Source organism: Camelus bactrianus, chromosome 14, assembly GCF_048773025.1.
Source record: "Camelus bactrianus isolate YW-2024 breed Bactrian camel chromosome 14, ASM4877302v1, whole genome shotgun sequence".
Lineage (NCBI taxonomy): Eukaryota > Metazoa > Chordata > Mammalia > Artiodactyla > Camelidae > Camelus > Camelus bactrianus.
Window position 1 is genome coordinate 46255885 of NC_133552.1, and position 25582 is coordinate 46281466.

At 35.6% G+C, this 25582-nt stretch overlaps 1 long non-coding RNA gene across 1 annotated transcript in view; it reads left to right on the top strand.

The window, feature by feature from the left end:
* The window catches only part of LOC123613869 (uncharacterized), a 172370-nt gene that overhangs the window by 71298 nt on the left and 75490 nt on the right, over window positions 1-25582 (top strand). The window contains exon 3 of the long non-coding RNA XR_012511741.1: window positions 11934-12011. This is a non-coding gene — a long non-coding RNA (uncharacterized LOC123613869). The remainder of the gene's footprint in view (window positions 1-11933; window positions 12012-25582) is intronic.

Sequence of the window (25582 nt, forward strand, 5' to 3'; positions counted from 1 at the left end):
ATTTTTTAGGATCATAGCTATCATAGATGGTTGACATTGCTGGATACTTTCTCGTTCAGATAAATAAGGAATAACACATAATTTGGAAAAACTAAATAAAACTATATAATCCAGTATAATTATTTATCTATAGTTAACTTATTTTAAAGGTTACAGTTTCTCAAGTTTCTCAAGGTTACAGACTAGTGAGAGAAAGATATGTAAATACATCGCTACAAAATAAGTCGTTACAATATTATAATGTGATTACTACTTGATTCAGATATGTTCAAATTAGTGGTTTCACGTTTAAAAACTTAATAAACAAAAACCTAAATTAAGTAGAGTTGGGAGGCCAGAAGCTCTCATGCTTTGCGATGATAGCCAAGACCAAAAAGAAGAAGAAAGATTCCTCTTCTTTCCTGGCAGGGACTCAATCAATGAAAAGCCCTGAACTCTGTTCACTAGAACCTGCCCAACCTTGTTTTCCTCTCTATGAAAGCATTTTCCTTCCCTTTCTGTGCAGGGAATTGCACACGGCTTGCCATGGTTGCAGACCCTGAATTACAATTTTTTGCTGACCCTTTGTAAACCTATTTTTTGCTGGGGAAATAACTGGCAGTCTATTTGTTTTAGGTCAACACAGGAATACAAAATATGTCAGCATATGTCATGTAGGTATTCAAGACAAAATAAATCTCTTTGTTCTAGAATATATGAACACATTTTGAGTTTGGAACAGTCACAAGCTCTTTAATCTTCTTCATTAGTTGCTCATCTTATTCCTGAATCTAATCTTTCAGAATAAATTTGTTTCTATTAAGAACTTATAATGTATGAGATTTCATCTTTAGTTGACTTCAGGTTTGACAGCAGCCTGAAAAATTATATGATGAGGAAATTAAATAAACTTTGTTATAAACAGTCTACACCTTGGATTTGTTCTCTTTTCTCTGTAGCCTACGTGGAGTCTGCATGTTACTATATATGTAATAACAGTCATTTATCAAAGAAGATATCTTCTAGAAATTGTAGATTGGACATGATGCTCAGACAACTTCTGGTGCTTGTCCAGTTCTTATTCTTTCCAAGGGAACTGCCATCTACACAGGGGTGAGTCCCTGAAGCCACATTTTAAATATGTGACTCTACCTCTCACTTCAGATGACTGGATTATAGGGAAACACCTGCACAGCTGGGCCAATTATATTCCCTCCTCTGATTTCGGAGTTGGAACACAGCAATTTGGGTCAACCGTGCATGCCAGGCATTGGAGGACATGAAACTTAATGAGCTGGGGTGGAAACTGAGGTGGAGGCAGCCTTTGGGCAGTGACTTCAGGACAACATGCACTGAGAGACGAGCAGAGAGAACTGGTCTTCAGCAATAAGCAGGAGAACCAGGAACAATAGGAAAAAGAAAGCTAGATTTTCAGTTCTGGAGAACAGCCTTTGTTCCTGAAAGCTTCCCAGTTCTAGCTTTTGATCTCAGAGAGCCCTGACTGTGTTCCTGCCACCATGGTCTCAGAGATTACACTGAGACTTTATAGGATTTTCCACTCTTCTTATGTGAATCTCTGTTTCTTGCCACCAAAAAAGCTTTGTCTAAGTCAATAGCCTTTTCCTAATCTCTAGTAATGTGTAAACGCCAAATTTGCCAGCTGCAATTTGCAGGAGACACTAAGCTCTTTGTTTCTATTGTCTTGCTTTTAAGGTTGGGGGATTTTACCAGTTATTCATAGGTCATATCATAGTGCATAATATAGAGTAAATCCTCCCCTCAAGTGTGCTTAATTAAATGAAAGGGGGGGATTAAATGAGAATTTGGTGTATCTGTGCCACCAATTTTGTGATTTGCCCAATTATTTTTGATATCAATGGGTTGTTTTCACATCTTTTTCTACTTGTTTCTTCACATTCGTAGACTGTACAATTAACCTGCACCAGCCTAGCTCTAAAGGGTTCAGAACCTTTTCCTACCTTTCAGAACCTCAGCAGAAGTTGGTTGTAGATCAGTTGCACTCAATGAATGAGGTTTTCTTTCTCCCAGAGTAAGTGGGCATTTCTTCCATAGAGAATTCAGTCATTAACAACCAGAATTGAAGGTTCTGCAGCAATATGCAATAGTCCTCTCCTCTTTTCCTTTTGGTTGAATAAGTCATGGTCATGACAATTCATCCATTTTTACTTTGATCCAGATCTTCATTGAATCATGCTATACTGTTTTCCACAAATACTGATTTTTCTGCACTAGAAGCAGAAATAGTGGCCATAGGAAAGGGGAGGGAAGGAGACAAGGTCAGGGGAGGAGGGGATTGTATTGAACTTTGCTTCTTGAAATGTAAAGAATCACTAGAGAAGAGCGATGGAGATTAACGGAGGGCTGCTTTGCAATTAAGAAATCAATTTTCTTCACTTTTTCTCTGCTCTCAAACAGTCCTTGTAATCATCTCTCTTTATACATTGATATGTTTGCTAAGTAGTCAGGGAAGGATACATTTAACATTGATATATCAATGCTGGACAAGATGAAAGTTGTCTGCTAACTTGTGTTTAATGAGTTCTGAGTCATTTTGTCTATGAAAGCCATAAAATCAAAGACAAAATTCTGGAGCTGGAAGAGCTTTAGTAATTACATAATGATTATTCATTTTGTCATAAATATTAATATTGGTTTCAGTTCCATCTTATTCAAACATTTCATTTCATTTTGTACATGAGAAATACAAGGCTTCAATATGAAATAACATTAAAGTTAATTGAAAGTTAGTGGCTAAACCCAGATCTTCTGAATCAATGCCTTTCTCGGTACACAACAATAACATTTCCTCAGATTTTTGGATGTTTATTGGTGATGACTAGTATACATATTTCTATGTTTACCTGAGCATATACCATTAAATATCCTTCAGTCTTGAAATTTGTTCCGTTAGGGATGAATTCATTTGCTCTGAAATAAGTCTATAAATTAATTCTGCTAGTTGGCATTCACATTGGGCACTTGTTTCTAAAGGAAGAAATCTGGTTGAAAAATAATTTTGTGAAAGTTGCATAATGTATAATTAGAGAATTTTACATGTACTCTTCCTTTCTGCCATTAAAAATAAGGTTTTTTGGTTAATAAAATATAAATGAGAATAAATATTTAGAAAAAAAGTTTGACTTAAACTTCTTATAAGGATATTTATTTCAAAGATATGAATTTGACTTCATTCCAGTCAATATCTTGAATGGATATTTAAAGGACTGTGACTATTTAAGGAATAACTACTAGGATATCATATGAATCCCTGTTTGAAAGAAGTCATATCAGACTAAATTCAGGTCCCTCTTTCATGAGTTTACTTTATTGAATAGTCAAGAATATACAACAGATAGATGACAAATGTGTAGAGGCATTGGCAAGGTGTTTGATAAGTTTTCTTATGATATTTTAGTGGAATAGATTGGAAAATATGGGCTAGATTAAAAACAAATATATCTGAAAAGAGTTAAGTAATTTTATTCAAAGTTGTTCAACTAATAATAACGTGGTGTCTATCATTTACTGAACCCTTCTACATGCCAGGCATTTTACTAAACATATGTGTTATCTCATTTCATATTTAATGTAATATTTAATGAAGCCTATGAGGCATATATTCCAATTTTACAGATAAGGAAGCTGCAGGTTAGAAAGTAAGTAAACTTTTTCAAATTATTCAACAAACAAAAAGGGATGCCAGTATATGAACACAAGTTGCTTAACTTCAAGACCTTACTCTCTACTAGATTAAAGTGGAAGAGGCCAGTTTAGTTCAGCTGAGTTATTCTCCTTGAATAAAATATGAAGGGCATGTCTCAATGATGTAATTATAATGTCATGTCATTTTTAATGTATTGCTATTAAACTATGAATTACTATTTTTATTTCTGGTAGTTTGCTTAATTTATTCCATTCAATTTTATTGGGCACTTATACTTTTTATTTGTATCTGCTAATCTCAAACTCCTAATTTATTGCTCACTCACTCCCTTACCCCTTTGGTAACCATAAGTTTTTTTCTATGTCTGTGAGTCTGTTTCTGTTTTGTAAATAAGTTCACTTATGCTGTATTTTAGATTATACACATAAAGTGATACCATATGGTATTTGTCTTTCTCTTTCTGACTTACTTCACTAGTATGATAATCTCTAGGTCCATTTATGTTGCTACAAATGGCATTATTCCATTCTTTTATGGCTGTGTAGTATTCCATTTCTCTCACACACACACACACACACACACACACACACACACACACACACACACACACATATTCATTCCACATCTTCTTTATCTATTCATCTGTTGCTGGGCATTTAAGTTGCTTCCATGTCTTGGCTATTTTAAGTAGTGCTCCTATGAATATTGGGTTGCAAGTGTGTTTTCAAATTAGAGTTTTCTCCAGATATATGCCCAGGAGTGGGATAGAGGGATCATATGGCAATTCTATTTTTAAGTTTTTAAAGGAATCTCCATATGTTTTCCATAATGGCTTCACCAAGCTACATTCCCATCAACAATGTAGGAGGGTTTCCTTTTCTCCACACCCTCTCCAGCATTTGTTATTTGTTGGGCACTCACAATGTGAATGCCAGAATCAGGATCTAGAATGATACTGAAAATTCTTGTTACTAAGTTGAAATGAACAGGATGAAATCGAACAAACGTAAATGAAAGAATTGGCTCTTGGGTCCAAGAAAGCAAAGTAAGATCACCTAAAAGAAACAATATATGTGGCTTAGCATATGTAAGATTGTGATTTATAATAAGAATATATCTTTGGTTTTTGTCCCTGGCACAGAGCTCTTAAAACCTTTGGAGTTTCCTAAGTAGGGATTGCCATTGAAGTTTCTTTTGTTATGTTAACAAGATGACTTTTGGAAAGCTCCTAGGTAAACTAAAATATGCCAAAGGACCTAACCAAATGACCAGAGGGTTGGAATTTTCAATCCTATTCCTCTGATTTCCAGAGAAGGAAGAGGGGTTGGAGGTTGAATCACTTGCCAGTGGCCAGTGATTTAATCAGTTTTGCCTATGTAATGATACCTTCATAAAAACTCAGAACAGGGTTTGTAGCTCCCAGATTGGTGAACATGTGGCGATTCTGGGAGAGATTGCTGGGAGTGTGCAAGGAAGCTCAGGACCCCTTCTTAACATACCTTTTCCTATGTATCTTTTCCATCTGGCTATTTCCAAGTTATATCCTTTTATAATAAATTGATAACCTAGTAAGTAAAGTGTTTTTCTGAGTTCTATGAGATGCTCTAGCAAATTCATTCAACCTGAAGAGGGAGTTGTGGGAACCTCTGATTCACAGCCAGTCAGACAGAAGCAGAGGTGACAACCTGTACTTGCTTTTGGTGCCTGAATGAGAGCAGTCTTATGGGACTGAACCCTTGACCTGTAGGATCTGATGCTATCTGCAGATATATAGTGTCAGAATTAATTACTTGGTCAGAGTTAACTGCTTGATGGTGTGGGAAAGAGAAGAAAACACACACACACACACACACACACTGGAGCATGTGTGAAAATGACTTTGAAGTTTTGGTTCATAGTAAGCTCCAAGAGAGGCAATGCTTTGATGTGGGCACTCAGAGCCTCTGTGATCACAAGAGTATTAGTAAAACAATGAAGGGGGAGATGCCAGACTGTTTTGCATTGATTGCATTGAACACTTTTGGAATGTTAAGTTCTAGGTGCCATAAAGCATATGGATATGTGTTCTTATGAAATTGCTAAAAGGGTTGAAACCCTGTCATAGAGAAAATAAACAAAGAATGTTTTGGTGGGGGAGAATAGCATTATAGCTGTCTTTAAATATTAAGAAATTTTCCAAGTAGAATGTAGCCCGAGACTGGTATACAAAGTAGAGGGTTTGGGTTGATGAATGATAACTAAAACAAGGCTTTTTGTTTTAAGGGGAGGAAGACAGTTTTGATAGCGCCATTTCAAGGTAGCATGGGCTGCCTCGTTAGGAAGTGGGTATTTAGCCCTAGAGACATTCAAGCAAATATAGAACAGCAAATGTCAGAAATTTGGTAAACAAATACAAGTTATCTCACCCCTGAGAAAACTACATTACATGGTAAATCTCTAACTTTGGATTCAGAGGGTAGAAGATGTAATAATTTTACAGGCAGTCTCAAATGCAGCCAGGGCAGACCTACTTCTAGTGGTATTTCTGTGCTGTTCAACCTACTTAATTTGCTGATGCAAAGTATTTTGCATATTTAAAAACAGGGCTTTAGAAATATTTGCCCAGAATACCCATGACTTGCTCTAATAGAGAGATCCTAGATTTTATGGAAATTTAATAGTAAAAACAAAGTCACTCTGGTTCAATGTATTGAAAAATATGGCTGTGTGCCACATCGCTCCCAGTCGCAGTCTGGTCCCTTATTATTTGTTTAATCAAAGTAAATCAGAAACAGTAAGCAGCATTTGCACAGGAACTTCTGGGAACCACAGTTGCCCTTTTTTTTTATATATTAGACAGTCACATAGCCTTTGGTGGATCCATCTACTCAAAGTCCTGTTTTCATGGTTTTTTGAATCAGAGAACTGTTTGCTCTCCACTGTGGTTTGATCCTCCCCTTCAGGGAGGACACATTACAGTTATGCTGTTTTAGAGAAAATATCAAAAAGCGGTTTGTCCTGTGACTTTTTGACTTCTCCTCATCCCCTTCCAGCCACAATCATCTCCCTCCTGCCAGACTCTGGGACTTGAATGTATAATTGCAGACCGTTGTCTGCAGTGTAATTATAGCCTCATTTGACTTGTTGCACAGCAGTATGACAAGAGCGCTGGCTGTCAGGCAGGGTCAGGGGTCAGCCATTACCCCCTGGACTGCAGGCAGCAGCCTCACCAGGGTTCTCTGGAAGTCTCCTCTCAGCCGTAGGACAGGGCTGCAGCTGTCTGTGTGTCTCTGCAAATGACTCTTTGCATGAAAACATGGACTGTTTTCAAGACTCAACATCCCAGGATGCTGTTTGGTTTCTTGTTTTCTTATCAAAGACACAATGACCACTCTGAAGTGAAAGGGGCTATTTTCTTGTGCTTTCCATATAAATTTCAAGTGAAATATGTACATAAGCCAGCATTAAAATATGACATCTATTTTCCTTCATACACTTAAGATTTTAAAATGATACTTTTATATTAAATCAGGAGACTACATTAGGATGGAAACTGCTATGTGTTAAATAGGAAAATAACTTGGATGCAAACAAATATATTGTATTCAGACTGAAAATCGCATAGATCTTGTAAATAAAGACTCATCAAATCACAAAGAAACAAACAAACAAACAACAAAATCCACATCCTGTGTCAGTTAATTTAATCTTACTGGTGATTAAAAAATATATATTCCTTAGACAACATTTCTTATATTTCATCTAGCCTAGATTTAAGTCTCTGATGGGATGCAAATTCAGATATACTTCTAGGGGAAGAATGTTTTAATATTACTGAAAGATTGTCCAATCTCACTTTCAAATATTTGAAATATTTCACATAATTGATCTTTTCAAGACTTTAAACAGACATACTGATCTAACTTACAGTAATTTCAATGAATAAATCTAATAGTAAGTATAAATGAAAATTTGCTCATCAAATTTTCAGATGACACTAAACTAAGTGACAATGTTAATGTTTGAGAAGCCAAGATAAAATATGACTTTGAGAAAGTTGTTTAATCTAAAAAAGAGGACATTTAGTAAGGTGGATGGGGGACAATAAAGTTTAAACACTAATATAATAGGGGGTGGGGGTGGGAAATAACCCAAGAAATTGTGTTGTTAATGCACTAATTGAGAGGTACGGATAAAATATTTTTAGGAAATAGGCTGCTGTGATCTAGTAAATGCATTAGACAGCAAGAAACATCCTTCCTGTTCTGTTTTACAAGAAGGGATTCCTGTGTTTCATTTCTGTGACTTTGTTTTGACCTATTATTCATGTCAGGGAGCTGCATTGCCCTTATTTAGTCAGAGTTTAGTGCAGGATTTTAAATCCTAGAAAGCCAGGAGGTTATCAGAGAAAAGTTATTTTCAGGTTTTTCACAGTGAGGTGCAAACATAGAAATCAGGATATGGTAGAACACCGAGTAAGCAAACAGGAAGTGAGAGAGGTGAGAAACAGGCTGAGTTAGATTGCCACGACAGGGTCAGAGACAGAGGAAATGAGAACCAGGCTGTGAGACCAGAGGTGTTAGCACCAGGGGTCCCAGTGCGTGAGTGGGAAGCCCCAGTCCAGTTCTCTGCCTTCAACAGGGGCACAGGAGACAGCAGACAGTTCCAGAGATCTGCTTGTATGGCCTCCTCCACCTGACCCTTCTGGTTCATGCTAAGAGAGCTACCGCCATTATATATTTCCATCATTACGAAAACATTTTCCATTACTGAGGGCTTACTGTGTGCCAGGACATAGAATAGGGATTCACTTGTTCATTGGTTCCTTTATTCTCTAAATATGTTTTCAGCCTAGAATTTGCCTGGTACTGTGATGGTATTAAGATGCAATGATGAGTAAAACAACGTGGTCCTCAATCTCATAGCAAGGGGGTGAGACAGATATTAACCATACAGTGTATACAACCTAAGTAAATATAAATATACATATAATTAAAGATGGGATAAGTCCTATCAGAAAAGGACTAGGAGACCTAGGGGCGCTGCCTTGGTCTGAGAAAGTGCTGCAGGGTGAAGTTTGAGCAGGAAAGAGCTGGACGAAGAGGAGAGCATGGGTACTCTGGATAGAGCACAATTCTCAAAAGATGTGAGGTATCTGGAAGAATTCCACAAAGAGGACTGAGGATGTGGAAAGAGGCCAGATCACACAGGGCCTAGAAGAGTATCTCAAGGAGCGACAGGAAACTGTTGAAAGCTTTCAAGTGGTGATATCACATGAACTAATTTTTCTTAAGATAACCCTGGCTACAGTGGGAAGGATAAGTTGGAACAAATATACAAACCAGTTAAGGAGCCAGTGTTTGGATCATCATGAGAATGATAGGGAATAATAATTCACTCAATGCTCACAACCTAATAGGGTCCTCATTTTACAGAGGAATGGACAGAAGCTTGGAGGGGTTAATTTCCAAAGTCATAGGCCTACAACATGAGGGATTAATTCTTTCGTGTCACATACTCACTGAAGCAAGATTCATACAAATGTATAATTGGAATGGAAACTTAGATCCTGTGTAAATTAATTCATTGATTTATTCAAGTAATATTTGTTGAGTGGCTGTTCTAGGCACAGGGATTACAATATTGAAACAGATAGAAAAAGTCACTTTTCTAATAAAGCTTACACTTTAGTGGATGAAAATGGTAATAGATTAACAAACTGGCTATCTGAATATCAGTGATAAAATGATAGCAATCAAACAGGGTCATGTGATAGGCAATGATGGAAAAGATTCTTTGTTCAGTGGTAGTGAGAGGGCAACAGATGGAGCCTTTAAGGCAAAGGGATTGCTCGGACAGAGACCTTGATATGGGGACAAGCATGGCAAGTGGAGGGCCAAAAAGAACCTCAGGGTGGCCAGAGCGTCGGGCAGAGTGGTACAGGATGTGTTTGACGAGATCGTCAGGGTCCAGGTTAAAAAGGACCTTGTAAATGTAGGGTTTAGATTTTAATCCAATTGAATGAGAAGCTTTGGGAAGGTTATTAAAGGAAGCAAGGTAAAGAAGATAGGATATGACTCCAGTTTTAAATGATCACTGCAGCTGCCATGAGGAGGGGGGGTTGGAGGGTGCAACACTGGATGCTGGGAGTGTCATCAGGAGGCTGCTTCACATGCCTCCCAGGTAAGAGATGATGGTGGCACTGACTAGGTGGCAGCAGGGGAATTGGAAAAGAGTGAACGTTTGAAGACCCCTTTATTATGGAAAAATATATACAAAATTAGAGAAAATGGTAAAGTAAAATCTGATGTATCCATGACACAATTAACCATTATCAACTCATTGCCAACTTTGTTTCCTCTGTATCTCATCAATTTCTTCAGATTATCTTGCAGTGAATACTATACCATTTTATCCATAAATGTCATAATATGAATCTCTAGTAGACAAGGATTTATATTTTAACAAAATATTAATTTATACCTAAAAGTAAACAATAATTAATTTCTAATGTTATCAAATGCTCCTATCAGTGTTCACATTTCTTTGTATTATGGATTTTTTTTTAAGTTTGTTTGGGTCCAGGTCAATATTGGTTGCAACCATATGCAATATATGTTGGTTGCATGTATCTTCTCTCTTTGTCTGTCTGTCTGTCTCTCTCTCTATGTGTGTATATATATATATATATACACATACAAACATCTAGATCAACTGGTCTATTTATCTATTTATCTAGCTAGCTAGCTATTGACTATCAATATCTTTATCTTTCCTTTTCCCTCTAATTTGTTTTTTGAAGAATTTGGTCACTTCCTGAAGAGTATTCATCAGTTTGGATTTTCCTAATTGCATTATAATTTTGTGACTTTTACATGTTGCTCTATACCCTGTATCTTCTGAGAATTGGCATTTAGAGTGAGAATTTTAATTGGATTAAAGTTTGATTTTTTTTTCTTTTCATCAGCAAGTGTCCTTTTATCAGGAGGCATATAATACCTGATTGTCTCTTTTTTTCATGCTAACATTTGCTGATAATCATTGCTCAGATACTTTAATTAGTTAGTGGTGCAAAATAGTGATAATAATTTGATTATTCAGAAGTAGATTGTTTAAAAAAATTAGAGAGAGTGTGAACAAGGCTTGCTGATGGAATTTTGATAATAGGGAGAGAAAGAAAGAAATTAGGAATGACTCCTATGCTTTTGGCTTGGGAACCAGATATGATATTGTGGTGTTCTCTTCTCAATGTACCAGTATGAACAGGACTGGATGGTGGGGCCACAAAGTAGAAACAGCCTGAGTCCCTGAATCACCACATGGAAGACAGCAGGCCGATCAGGGACACTGACAATGGAGACTACTCAGTGTCAAGAAATGTGTGCGTATGTTCTGCACACTTTAATCTTTACAATCTGAAAGTTTCATACATCTGATCCAAATCTTCTTATAGGACATCAAGATGTCTCTAGTACTTCAAATCCACATTATAAAGAGAAAATATGGTAAAAATTATGTCCAATTTGGCTTTTTATTTTGGAGAAATAAAGTATATCTTTACTTACATGTTATTTTCAGGTCACTCTTTGTACTCTTTTATCATAAAAATATTAATCAAACCTTTTTTTTTAGCTCTAAATAAAGAATTTGCAAGTTTATTAAGTGGTTTTTATCTGTTGTTGATTGCATAACACATAGCTAAATTTCAATCTACTTTAATAAGTATTTGGTCCTCCAAAGCAAATGTGATGTAACAAGTAATTAAACAAAAGTTTTAGTCAACAGGTAATATCTTCTCCTTACATAATTAATTGAAAATAAATCAGTAAACAAGGGTCACTTAAATGTAAAAAATAATTTTCTTTAATTATAATGAATATTATGAAAGGTTATAAATAAACTTGGTTATAAATCTTTAATAATAAACTAACCTAAAATGAAATATGTTGTTTTCTTATTAAAATCCACCTCTTTCCCATTAACCACACAAAAATATTGAATACATATTGCATATTAAATGACTTGCATGTTGAATGACTTAAAAAATTTTTAAGAGAATTCACAAGATTATGTATTATTGTAAAAGGACTTTAAGAATTAGGAAAAGTGAGGTATGATGGTCTGATAAATTAAAATATATATTTTATTAGATAAGCATGTCCAATGATAAGAATTGATAATAACAATGTTATACTCTTGTTTGATTTTCCTTTAGTTTTTATTTCCTGATTTGAGCCTTCTCGGAATGAGTAGGTGTCTCCTTAACATGATTTCATTTTGATTTCTCTAGGCTAGCCTGCTGGACCTCTTCCTCCTTCGACCCTACCGCCCCTCCTACTGTGATTGATGAGCACACACTAGGAGTCAGGTAATGTTCGAAGCCCAGGCATTGTCACTGCGCATGCGATGTCTGACTACAAAGAACATTAGGTGTAGCGAGTAAAACGAACAAGTAGCTACTAAAGTGACAATTGTAATGCAAGCCACTGGACACTAAGAAGGGAGCAAAAAGAATGATATGGAAACACAGATAGCAGGAGCAGCTAAACCAGACTCAGGAGGTGAGACAGTCTCTCCAAGTATCTATGTTGAAGCCCACGTGCTGATGAAGAACTGGCCAAGCAGAGTTTAGGAAGGAGTTTTCTAGACGACAGAACAGCTGGGGTTGCAGGTGCAGTGTAGAGCATCAGAGGTGTAAGCAGAAGCCGGTTTCCTTATATAACCCATGGACTTTTTACACCTTGTTAAGAACTTTAGATTTCATTCTAAGAGCTAAGAAATGGGGAGCTAAGAAAGGATTTTAAGCAGGAAAAGCAACACGTTTCATTTTGTGTTGTAGGAAGATTAGTCTTGCTATAGGTAGGGAGAGCAGAGGTGAGCTGTCTGGTTACCAGTAGTGGAAGGAATCCAGGAAGAGATAATGGTGGCCAAGCCAGGGCATTGACTAGAGATATGGAAGAAGTGTCTAGAGACACATAAAGGGTGTCAATTGGATTTTGTGATGTTAGAAAAAGAGGTAGGAGTGGAGGTCTTCTTGTATTTTAAAATGACATATTTTAAGATTGAGTGGGTTTCTATTTAACTCTCGAGACTGGACACTTTTTTTCATGTTAGTCTCTCATCTGATCCCAAACTGAGGATTTTAGTCCTATCTCTGACCTATATGTGAAAAGAAAGTTCATCAGAGCCTCTCAGTGCTGTCCCACATCTAATCTCCCCCTTCCATCTAGGGGTCAGAACAGCCCAAGTTTGCATTTCAGATACCTATTTGTTGTAGTGCATGATTGGGCCTCATTCTTGTTATGTACTAGGAGTTTAAAAGTTACTCATAAAATTCAAGACAGTGGATCTTAGTGCCTCCTGACAGATGAAGGTTTTGTGCAAATTTTTTCCCTGCTCCATTCAGACTAGCTCTGGGTCCTCCAATATGCCATGTAACAGCAACCACATTTTAATGCAATGACAGCTTTGAAAAAATAAAACTATCAGTCATTGTCAGATACTTTATAAATGGAGACAGAGGAGGGGTTCTGTTCTCTGTGTAACAAGGACAGAGGAGAAAGGTCAGTGATATATCATGTGGTATAGGATTTCCCCTTAAGCAATCTTCTGCTAAGACTTGCTCACAGTGTGCAAGCTTTTGTCTGGACAAGGACTCTTTAAGATTGCTCCTCTACTGAAGGCTACAAATATTCAAGTCTGCTCTGTACGGTGTTGAAGAAAGGAGAGAATGCCTCTCAAGTGGATTTGGGGAAAGAATTAATTTTTTGCCATTTAGGATGGCCAGGAATTAATATTAACGGTTGTTTCACTTATGAAAAATTCATTAGATGGCTTATAAATTATGTATGTGGGAAAAAGAAAATCTATCAATGGGTGGTTTGAGGATTCAGAAGAGCACTTACATTGATAACAAAAGGTATTTTGTGCAGCAGGTCATGTTTGGGGTGGGCTTTTGTTCTTCCTTTGTGCCTGAAAATGATGAATACAGAATTGTTCTTATGCAATTCCCTGGTAGTGAGGGAACTAGTCATTTCAATAGAGTTTATCGCTATGTACTTGTCTGCTGTTTGGAAGCAAAGAAGGCAATTTACAAAAATGTAATAGAAAAGTCAGAGAACTGAACTGGACTGTCTGAATACTGAACCCATGTGCCTAGCAACGCAGAGCAACCTCATAATGAGCCCTTCTCCCAGATCTCTTGAAAAAAGAATAAACACAGTGACCCAAGAATTCAAACCTCTATGTGTAGTATAAAAGTAAACAACAGACCGATGCCAAAAGAAGTTTAATTTTTCAAAATCTTGCAGAGTGATAAAACATATTTTCTTGCATAGTATCAGTCTTAATGGAGTATTTCATTTATTGTATTTTTTTCTGGTTAGTTTTATCTTTTCCATACCAATAAATACAGGCAGTTGCAATACCCTTAAATAGTTGCAACTTGGAGCAGAATCTGTTGGGAATGTTTAAATATCTCTTTGAAAGACACATTAAAATAGGACTATATATTAATATGTCTTTTTAAAAGTTCTATAAACTTTTGGAACAGTGTGGGTATATAGTAACTAATAGTAAGTAAATGTAGTTTAAATTCAAAATAATTTATTCTAGTAAATTCAAAATAATAAATTCTATAATAGAACAAAAAATGACAAATTATAACTGAGGAAATAGTAGCTAGTCTGTGTTAATGATATATGTGGTTCCAATCTTGTTAATATGATTGGAAATTAAATTATATTCTTCAATTAGTATACGATAGATGATTAAACATGGAATGAAAGAAATCAAATTCCTGTTACTATCTTTTCTATAGTTGTTTCTCTTTTACTGCGATCATTAATCTCTCTTTAAAAAAGATATATTGTTTTCTTTATTTAAAGAAAATAGCTGAATTAACCCTAAGCAACAGAATTTCTAATAAAATTGAAATAAATTAATGAGTTTGGCTTGGAATTAGAAAGACTTCTAAAAGGACAGTGCAAATACGAATACCTAAAGGATAGTCTAAAATCAAGAGAATACTTTCCTCCACATACTTTAGCCATCAGGTAGGCATTTGTAATTCCAGATGAGTGTGGCTTCTTTTTGAGGAAGAGGAGTGTCCAAGGGTTTCACTGCAGTAAGGAATAGGGAATATGCTGTATATGCAGCTGATTTTCATGGTGATATTACCCTTGAAATTTTATGTCTATAATTCTACAGAAGAAAAGAAATATGAATAGCATCTGTATTGTCAATTCTAAGAGCTTCTTTTAATTCACAGATGCCCAAATATTAACTTAAAATTGAGTGACTAAAATGTGTCTCATTATATTCTGGGCATTTGCAGTGTCAAATCTGCAGAGACAAGTGCACCTGGAGACAAATGACGAGTCTACCATAAAACAGAAGCTTAATGATGTTCACTTACATTTTCAAATTATTCCCAACAAATTACCTTGGGTAGGTGGCACATCCATCAAGGCAAGACTCTAATTTCATATTCATAGTAATGTGCTCCTGTGAACTCCTCTAATAAGGCCTTAACTAAGTTTTCCTTGTGACCTCACTTCGCTGAAATATTGCAGGCTGTGTGTTTTGTAGTGTCTCCAATTAATTTCTGACCTTGGTGCTGCCTGGGTACAATAAGACAAGTGAAGGGTGGAGATCAGATTTAATTTTGAATTTCCTGAAGGCTGCTGGTTTGTATCTCAACTTGAACATTACTTAAACATGTTATTTTTGGTCAATGACTTTTTATACAGGGTACTGGGCAAGTGTAATTAAGTAGGCTAAGTTTTGTTCTCAGCTGTCCTCTGAGTTCTTGTATGGGAACTTGGACTCTCAACAGGAAACACCTGTATGGTAGTTGTATACCAAGCCTTCCCAGAGAATTAATATGTAACATTGTTTCTGTGCCTCATAAGTTCTTCCCCAGACAGAAATGCCCAGCTGTATTTGAAAGCTGCATTTTTAATTATTACTGAAAATCCAAACTCTCGGCTTAGACGTGAACCTTGTTATAAGGGTATATTACACTCAGCTGTACCAATGGGCAGCCAGATCATTCATTCATTTCATCATTCAATTTTAGAAAATCCTTTTTCAACAATCTTTATTGAATGCCTGCTCTGTATAAGAATTGTGGAGGTATACAAAAAGAAATCAGATCTAGATCCCACCCTCAAGAGAGATTAACAGGAAAAATATTATTGTTGAATGGAACCCAATTAATTCCTTCTTAAAGATGATCAGCTGATACTCAGATAGGCTACTTGCTTTGTAAAAAAAAAAAAAACTGTTGAAATTATGCTGTTAAAACCCTATATGAGCTCCTGTTTTGGGCAATTCATGGATTAAACATAATTTTACAACAATTAAAAATCTAAAAATGAAGAATAGAAATAATAAAACTATATGTTGAATTTGATAGCTGAGCTCCTGATGAAGTTGGAGAAATCCTCAAAGACGAAAAACTAGGAGGGTGTTAAAAACAAACATAATAGCTCAAGTTGAACATGAGGCTGCAGTTAATCTGGTGAAACCTGTTGATCTACCTCACCCAGAGGTTTGGGTTTTAATAGCTTAGTGGACTTAGGAAATAAGGCCTTCAGCTCAAGCAAGATGAGACATTAGAACCAAGATTGCAGCATAAAGTTGAAGGTCTTGAAGAGTTGCAGCCTTAGTGACAGGGTAGACCAGAAAGCTGATCTACTGCGATAGGGAAATAGCAAGGATATTTAGCAGGGTCAGCCTCAGCTCAGGATATAGACAAAAACTTTCCTCAAGAACCTGCAATTACTGACTGCCCTCATTCAAGTTTAGTGTTTGAATTTACTATAAAAGACATATCTAGATAACATCAAGCTAAGAAATTAATTTGAAGTGACTAGGGGTCAATGTGCCCTATGGAGCATAAAAGGAGCAAGCATAATTTCGGTCAATAGTGATACATGTTCAACCTAGACCTCACAGCATCCCTACAGAGAAATCATCAAATCACAATAAAAAAAATTAATATTCAGACCCAAATATACAAAGAACTGTTAAAACTCAACACTAAACAACTATGCAACTCCTTGAGTTGAGATAGAACCAATAGTCCTGGGAGACCAAGGTAACTAGACATTGCAGGACAGATTACTGAAAGGAGACAGCTGCATAGCTGTAGAACTCTGGAGTCCTGTAGAGGGTCCCCTTCAAGTATTCAGCAGAATTCACGTCAGCTTATGCATGTGGGGAAACTACTGGAGGCTGAAGCTCTTGAGCTGCTCAGAAGAATTAGAAGTAACAGTGTCTGATGTTCACAGCTGGCTGAGAATAGTGTCTGTCCCACCAGGCAGATTGAAAAATCTCAAGATTTAAAGGGCATTTGGTAAAGTACAGAGAAGAGTCTTGCCTCAGTAATGTGAAGTAAATAGTGCTAGACTGAGCCCTGCTCCAGGTCTACCCAACACATTTTAAAAATGAGACCCAAATGACCAAACTGTTTCCAAGTAGCCGAAGTACATCCCAGATAGAGCTCATAAATAGTTTTAGGAACACACACACACACACACACAAATCCAGCATTCATTAAAGCAAAATTCAAAGTGCCCTGATTCAAATGAAAAAATTTACCAGGCACACAAAGAAGCAAGAAAATTCCATTCATAATGAGGAGATAAATCAAATCAGTTGAAACCAACCCAGAAATGACACAGACATTAGAATTAGCAAACAAAAACTTTAAAACAATTATGATAATTATATTTCATGTGTTCAAAAAATTAAGTAGAGGCATAACAAGGATCTAAGTCAAATTTCCAGAGATGAAGCTTATAATGTGTTAAAAAACACATTGGATGAGATTAATAGCTATTAGACATTATAAAGAAATACGAGTAAACTTGAAAATATAGCAAAATAAAACTATCCAAAATGTAACCCAGAAAGAAGAGAGAATTAAAACAAAACAAAACAACAACAGCAGCAAAAACAGAGCCTTAGTGAGCTGCAGGACAACTTCAGTGGCTTAATATACATATAGTTCCTTCAGAAAAGCACAAGAGACAGAACAAGTATTTGAAGACATATGGCCAAAAGGTTCCCAAACTTGGTGATTATTATAAATTTATAGATCCAAGGACCATGATGAATCCCAGGCATAAAAAACATAAAGAAAATGACATCAATGCACATAGTAATAAAACTGCTCAAAATTAGTCATGAAGAAAAATCTTAGAAGTGAGCAGAGAGAAAAATGTACACACATTACATGGTGAGAAGCAAAGATAAGCAGATTGTAATCAGAAGCAATGTTAAGTGAGAAGACAATGGAATAATGTTTAAAATACTGGAAGAAAATAAAACCTGTCAGCCTAGACTTCAATACCAAATGAAACTATCTTTCAAAAATGAAGACAAAAAGTAAGTTCTTTTTCAAATATAAAAAACTGAGAGAACTCATTGCTAACAGAGTCTCACTACAAGAAATATTAAAAAGAGTTCTTCAACAGATGACTGGATAAAGAAGATGTGGTGTATTTATACAAAGGAATACTATTCAGCCATAAAAACCGACAACGTAACGCCATTTGCAGCAACATGGATATTCCTGGAGAGTGTCATCGTAAGTGAAGTAAGCCAGAAAGAGAAAGAAAAATACCATATGAGATCGCTCATATGTGGAATCTAAAAAAAACCCAAAACCAAAAAACATAAATACAAAACAGAAACAGACTCATAGACATAGAATACAAACTTGTGGTTGCCAAGAGGGCGGTGGGTGGGAAGGTTTAGACTGGGATTTCAAAATGTAGAATAGATAAACAAGATCATACTGTATAGCACAGGGAAATATATACAAGATCTTTCAGTAGCTCACAGAGAAAAAAATTTGACAATGAATATATATATGTTCACGTATAACTAAAAAATTGTGCTCAACACTGGAATTTGACACTACATTGTAAAATGATTATAAGTCAATAAAAAATGTTAAAAAAAAAGAGTTCTTAAGGCAAAAGGAAAATGATACCACAAGAATCTGTAAATCTGCACAAAGGAGTGAAGTGCACTGGAAATGGGAACCACATCATTAAATAGATATCTAAACCTTCTTATTATATAAATCTCTTTAAAAAGTAATTGACATATTAAACAAGATAATGACAATGTTGTGCGGGCTTTACATTATTTGTAAAAAGCACAAAGGTCAGTAAGGAAAAAAACACAATACTATTATATATTTCTTATACTATATGTTCAGTGGCATAATATTATAGATAAACTGAGAAACTTAGAACTGTTTATTATTAACCCTAAAGAAACACTAAAATAACAAAAACCAAGAGAAGATAAAATTAAATAATTTAGAATGTTTAATTAATCAAAAAGGAGGTAGAAAAAGAGGGAAAAGATAACAAAGAACAGATTGGGACAAATAGAAAACATTTAGAAGGAAGAAAGTTTTGAATGTAACCATATCGATAATCATTAAATTAACGCAGAGATTCATCATGAGTCAGAAACTGAATATTTTCAATGTTAATTCCCCTCTGATCTCTAGATTGAATATAATCCAAATAGAATTCCAACAGGCTATTTTGTAGAAATTGACAAAATTATTTTAAAATTAATATGGAAATGCGAAACATCTAGAACAGCCTAAATAACTTTGAAAAGAAGGACTAATACTATCTGATTTCAAGACTTACAAGTCTACTTAAATCAGGACAGCATCGTACCAAGATAGAAATATAGACCAACAGAACATAATGTAGAGTCCAGAAATAGACCCACACATACATGGAAATGGATTTTGATGAAGGTGCAAAGGCAACTCAGTGGAGAAAGAATATTTTTCAACAAGTGGTGCTGTAACAATTGGATATTCACATACAAATAAAAAAAAAAAAAGGAGCGAGAAGAATGAACTTTGATCCATACCTCACACCATAAATAAAACATAACTCAAAATGAGTCATAAACTAAAAATAAGGCATAAAACTATAAAACTATCAAAGGAAAACATAAGGAAAAACCTTTGTGACCCTTGGTTAAGCAAAAAGTTATTAGCTGCAACACCTAAAGCACAATCCATAAAAGAACAAGTTGGACTTAATATTAAATACTTCTAATCTTTGAAAGACACCTTTAAAAGAATGAAAAGACAGGCTACAAACTGGGAGAAAATATTTGCAAGTCATGTATCTGATAATGGAATTGCATACAGAATATATTAATAAAACTCTTAAAATTCAAGTAAAAAAAAAAAAACCAACCAAAATACCCATTTTAAAAAATGGGCAAAGTGGAGAAGCCACTTCACTAAAAAAGCTAAAACATATGATAGATAAACATAAGTAAAGATGCTCAACATTAATCACTAAGTAAATGCAACTTAAAACCACAGTGACTTACCACTACACACCTACAAGAATGACTAAAATCTAAAAAGATTGATCACACCAAGGGTTGGCATGGATGTGGAGAAATTAGAACACAACTGTGTTAAAGAACATTTTGGCAATCTCTTAAAATGGTAAACAGGTAGATATTGAAATCATTAAAAATGATGACAGTTGTATAGGATAGAATGACAGAGATCTGCTGAAAAACAAAACAAAACAAAAAGCAAAAAAAACCTTTTAAGGAGTGACAGGAATAGCTCAGGAATTTGTAGATGTTTAACAAAAGTGCAGTGACTAATCTTTTCCTCTAATGACAAGAGCTTCAAAAAAGAAGCTTTTTCCTAAAGTAAGGAAGGGCAAGCACCTGGAAGTGGCGATGAAGATTAAGACGTGCACACAATTATCTCCAGATCCAAAGACCAGGAGACTGGAGACAAGCTCCACCGGAGAGGGCTGTGAGGAAGAGGATCTTAGGGGAGAGCCAGGTCTCCCGCAGAGCAGGAAGGCGAAGGGAAGCTCGTGGAAGAGACACAGAACAGATAGATAATTTTGATGATGACAGACTGTGAGTTCCAAAAAATGTTGACAAAATTGTTTATGAATAGCCCTTGTTTAGCTGAGGACTATGAATAGATTTTACTTTGTAAACTGTGTATGAAGGCAGATGTTTAAGTGTAAACATTATGGGTGGTTGCCTTCCCATTCAATAAAGACATTTTCTAAAATTCTTACCTAAAACATTGAAAGAAAGGAGGGTTCTTTCAGAGTATGAACTTATATATACACGCCTAACCCATAGCAACTCTGTTATCTGTATTTTGATTGCTCAGAGAGAGATTTTAATAGAGTCCTGATAACCTTTGTTAAATGCGAGGCTATGAAATTGAACTGTCTTTGTGAAATTCAAACATTTTCTTTGATTCAAGGTAGGTCTTTTAATTACTGTAGGAAATGTTAATAAAATAAATGACTAGCTTTGCATGAAAAAAGATTTCTTTCATGTCAACGTCATTGTTTACAAACATAAAAGATCTCTTTTTTTCCCTCATAGTATAACATCTGAATGTATAAATGTAACTAAAATCTTTAACCTGACTAAAATTAACTCAATTCAAGGCCAATATATAAATTACTGAATAGAGAACAGAAGGGTCAACATAGGCAAATGTATTGTCATATCTCAGTTGAGGAACAAGGAGTAACTAAGGGATTGAGTAAAATTTGTTGTAAGAACACTCATTTCCATAGTTTCCTGTTTGCCTCTACGCTATCAGCACAGCATTTCTATACTGCAATTTCTCAGTACACGGAATAGGACATGTTCATTGTGGTTGACTAGAAGGTAGCATTCCGTTTTTGCGAATTGCAGTTCCCTATTGCCTTATTTTACACAATACAATGTGTGTTGCAGGTGCAGAGGAAGTTGGAGAGGTGGGGTTAGGATTGAGGTCTGTTCCGACAGGACACGACTCACTCCACTTTTCCTGAGATTTAAGGAAGGCAAAGGGGACTGCCAGCGCCAGGAGCCAGCTCCCACATCAATAGTCAGCCACTCGCACAGCGGGGCCTTGAAGAAGGGGAAGTTCATTGCTCTGTGACTGCAGCTCTGCCTGGGTAAACTCACTCTCAGGCAGGCCATGTGGGCAAAGAGCTTCTCTATGACTTTCCATACAACTGCCCTCATAGTGGGATGGTTTTCAGCACTTTGGAGATCTATGAGGATCAAGAATCCTGCTATCGTTTTTCTTTTAACTAATGAGGAAAGAATCCTACTATCTTACCTTCCGTGTGGTCAATACAATTAAAAAAAAATTCCTGCATGACATAAACACTAGAACATATTTCACCACTGAACCCTCTATTATTCAGCCTTTGTACAGGTATAAGATCTAAAAATTTCCAGCATCATATGCCCCAAATTTTGATGTGACTAGATCAAGTCAGTGTATTGGAAACTTAAAGGAATTGTTATTTCAAATATATATATATGCTTTCATGAAACTTTAAAAATGACCAGCAAAACAATTAGAATTGAATTCATTGTCTTCAAATGTTCTTTGAGAATGTGCTTTTTAAAAAAGAAAGCTCCTGAATTTCACTATTCTACAGGAAAAAATAATCAATTCTGATACTAAAATTTTGCTTTGACTTTTACACTTTCAGAATATCTTTGGAGACTACAAGTTGATGCTACATAAGAACAGCATGCACACTTTCTCTTTGAAGTCCTAAGTAGCTGCTAAAACTAGTAGTAAAAACATAGCCACAATATATACGAATATCAAATCATTATGTTGTACACCTGGAACTAATATAATGTTATATATGTTATATTTCAATAAAAAATAGTAATTGTGGTTATTCCATTTAATTATGCATGTTATTCTGTCATTCAGTCAATTTATGTTTTATTTTTAAGATTCTCATTGAAACCAAAGCAATGTTTAAGAATTTTTTATCAGCTTTTGTTTGAGCCATAGTTACTGTTTAAAAATATGTCTATATAGAGCTTGCAAATTACTTGCCAAGGTTCTTAGAATAAGTATGTGTGTGGTTCTTATTTTATTGCTTCTATCATCATAGGTATCACAGTGGTTAGTGAAAGTTAAGATGTTCTGAGTTCTAATAGCAGCCTGTAAGAGAAAGTTCTCTTTAAAAACAAAAAGTCATGTTTGAAGCATAAATTCCTTCAACAGGCAATAATCAAGGGTATAGTATATATGCCTGGCACTTGACTAGGCAATGAGAATGCAGAAATGAGAGACAGAGTCTGCAAGGGCCAGGAGGTCACCCTCTGGTGGTGGTGATGTTGGTGAAGGCAATCAGAAAAGTCAACAGTTAATGTCAAATTAAAGAAATGTCATAATTGAGCTATGTATAGAGATCCATGGGAACCCAGAGAGAAAAGAGAGAGAGACAGAGAGAGATCCCTGGTCAGGTAAAGCTTCACAGGGAAAAGGGATATAATACATTTTTAATGCTGTTTGCCATGTAGAAGAGGCCTAGCGGGGAGAGGGTATTCTGAATGAGGAGAGTGGTATGTACAAAAGTGTTATGGAGTGATGAAGTGTGAGCATGGCGGGAGCATGTAGTTTGTAGGGGGAGCCACGGAAGATGAGGCTCAAAAGGTCCACCGTGAGGGGGCCTGCATGCAATGGGATTCATTCATCTCTTGGTGATGGAGGGACTTTGAAGGATTTTTTTTTAAAAAAAGAAAGGGACAGAAACAGATTCATATTTTAGAAGATCATTTTGGCAATCATCATTATCAAGTTATCGACTAATTGGTTGCTTTAAATACATCATTATAGTTAATACTGAAAATCACACTGTGAGTGAAATATTATTATTATCCACATTTTACAATAAATGATTATGGAACTGGTCCAAGCTCACTCATCTATTAAGTGGCAAAGCAGGGATTCAGACCAGGGCAGTTTGAACTAAGCTTCCTCACTCTTAACCGCTACGTTTCACTGCCTCTGAGTCAATTCCAGTGAAGTGTGGGGAATCAGGGATGGGTAAAGATTATTGACATAAAATAGGTAAGGAAGTGGATGATGTGGAATAAATTAACAAGAATTATTTAAGAGCCTAGAGTCCCAGTACCTGGTTTTGAATTGGATCTGCCAGCATTGGAAATGCCTGGGAAATATGTTGAGAAATATTTTATATTTTAATTAAAAAGTATTATTATTGCGCTGTGATATAACTTTTAGGCAAGTCCTCTTGCTCATTCTCTGGGACCGCCTTGTGATAACTCAGCTTCTTTGCTGTCTGGTTGGCTGAAGTCTTACTGTGCAGTCAGTGCAGATCACTGGGGCCAGCTGTGTTATTCTGAATTCATATGAGCCTCTCTAATGTGAGGCAACATACAGACACACTCTATTGTTAACAGTTTTTCTTTTCATAAATACAATACTCATTTTTTGTTCAGCTTTTACCTTTCTCATAAAATGTGTGTTTTGGGGGGGAAGAAATATCTGGTTTCTTTAATGGGCTGGCTACTCTAAACCAAGAAGTTTGTTCCATACTTTCTTGTGATCATCCCAGATGCCCACCAAGAGTTACTGCATTAGAACAAAAGACACTCCTAGCACCCCAGAAATTCCAAGGGATTTAGGAGCTCTGTCAGGAACCAGGGTTAGAGACCAAGTATTAGAACAAAAGACGATCGTAGTGTTCTTATCACTTAGGAAGTTACAAGAGTTTTAGAAGCTCTGTGCCAAGAACTGGGGGCAGATATATATATATAGATATAGATATATATATACAGATAGATACAGATATAGATAGATAGATAGATAGATAGATAGATAGATAGATAGATAGATAGATATTTTACTATTATCTCACAGATGTAATCTCCATTAAGTTAATAACTATAACTTAATATCTGCTGACTCTGAATGGGGAAAAAAAAGCATCTATTAATAAATGGGAAATAGGAAATCTTTCTTCCTAAGTGTACTGCTCCTCTAAATTTGTTTAAAGTGTTCCAATATTCTTTTCCAATTGCCACATCTGGCAATATGGGAAGGATATTTAGTGTTATGAATAATCTGTACAGGGATAAATGCAAATTTATAAGTTAAATCAGAAAGGCACGGGTTTGGCTTTGTTTAGTTTTTAATATACCATCTACCTCTTTGAAATAAATGATGCATTTTTGAAAAATAAAAACCAGATCAAATCTATACTATCTTAAAAAATATGAAGAAATTTTAGGACATCGCCAAGAAATTTCTTATATTGTCAGTACATATTTTGTGCAATATAGTTCATTAAGTACTGAGTATTTTTTCTTGGTGATTGATAACGGAAGAATCCACGGAACCAAATCACCAAGTTGTTAGAGTAGGACTGAGAGAAGGAAATAATTAAGGTTTCATCTACTGGCATCTGGGCAGGTGGCCATTTCATTAACCCAGATTGAATCTCAGATTGAAAGTTCAAGAAATGATTTCTGGGAAAGAGGAGAGATGGAATAATATGTTCGTTCTGAGATGCTGTTGCCCAATTATAGTTGCCCAGTAAGGGGCAACTAGAAAAATAGATCTAAATCCTACGAATATGTTCTGAAAATAAAAATTGTACAACTACCAGAATATGCACAGTCATTGACGTATAAGGGATATTACTTAGGGATCGTGTACATGTCAAGATTTAAAGGTGGGGAATATTGATTCCTGAATTCTTAACCCACTAACTGAATTATTTTTATCCCCATATTGTAATAATTTATTTTTCTTTACCTACACTCATACTCTTCTATCTTTTCCTGTGTGTTTTTTTTAATTTATTTTATTTTTAATATAGTTAAATTTTTTCCTCCATAAATTTCTTTTTTTAACATTTTTTATTGATTTATAATCATTTTACAATGTTGTGTCAAATTCCAGTGTTCAGCACAATTTTTCAGTCATACATGGACATATACACACTCATTGTCACATTTTTTTCTCTGTGAGCTACCATAACGTTTTGTGTATATTTCCCTGTGCTATACAGAATAATCTTGTTTATCTATTCTACAGTTTTGAAATCCCAGTCTATCCCT